The sequence below is a fragment of the Cyprinodon variegatus genome, unplaced genomic scaffold (assembly GCF_000732505.1).
Source record: "Cyprinodon variegatus isolate N-32 unplaced genomic scaffold, C_variegatus-1.0 Scaffold119, whole genome shotgun sequence".
In the NCBI taxonomy this organism is placed as follows: domain Eukaryota; kingdom Metazoa; phylum Chordata; class Actinopteri; order Cyprinodontiformes; family Cyprinodontidae; genus Cyprinodon; species Cyprinodon variegatus.
In genome coordinates, this window is record NW_015150572.1 from 981,592 (window position 1) to 982,748 (window position 1,157).

Consider the following 1,157-nt stretch of genomic DNA (forward strand, 5'->3'; position numbering starts at 1 on the left):
TTGACTTGAGAAATGTGCTTCTAACTAGTATGGTCTCGCTAACCACGATGATGAGGTTGTGATGCTCCTTCCTGAGCGTGAAGTGGGTTAAGAGAGATGATTCAGTTCATGTGCTCCTAACCATTGATGACTGTTCACTGTTTTCTATGGATCAGTGAAGGAAGGAGTATGATCAGAGTGGTTATTTAAATCTGTTAAATACAAATTTAGTAGAAATTTTCTATATTTCTGGGGGTGGAGCAATGAGGCATTTCTATTGGTCTGCTGGATGTTAGCAACAACACCTTATTGGTCAATGTGAGCATCAAGAGCGAGCATTTGTATTCGGCTGAGAGAATGAAATGTTTAAAAACAGTCTAAGAAAGAAATTTAAAAATATTAAATAAGTACAAATGATCAAAGATAAAGGTTGAAATTATAAAATTTGTAAAAAAAAATATTTTACTTTGGGGGGGGGGATTATTTATTTTCCACATTTTATTTCTGGATTCTTTTCTATTTCCATTTACTAATCTTGTTCTTTTGTTTGCAACAAAAATGGAGCTAAATTCCCTCCATAGCTCTAGGAGTGGATGTTCTGTCAGCGAATGTGTTCTGTATGTTTTCCTCCCCATATCATTTTTAAGCTGTAGGCCAACACACCTGCTCTTTTCTCTGGAAAACAAGGTGATGTTCAAGGTATATGAAAAAGAAACAGGAATGCAAATTCAGAGTTACATTTTAGGGAACCAAATGTTGCAGAGATGTTATCTTATATTAAAGGTGTAGTTGAGGATTTTCTTTTTCAAGGTGGATCATCAAAGTTAGTGGTTGTCCTTATTGTTTATCATTCTGGTGAAATGTTTACGTTGGGCCGTCCTGCGTGCTCGACCCAATTTCCAATTATTTTCAGTCTAACACAGTGGAAAAATTGCAAATCTTCTTTTGGAAAGTGAGCTTGTATGAGGGATGCAAACTTTTAAACAGAGCGTGCGCGGGGAGAAATGGGCTCGTGCACGCTCTCGCACGTGTTTAATAGTTGTTCCCCCTTGGGTTTAGGGTTGTGCGTGTGCATTTTTTTTTTTAAGTGGAGAGGGCAGGTCTTTTTAAAAATATGCAAAAATCCACCGCTATACCTTTAATGTACTAACATTAGATGTGTTTGAGAAACACAATCA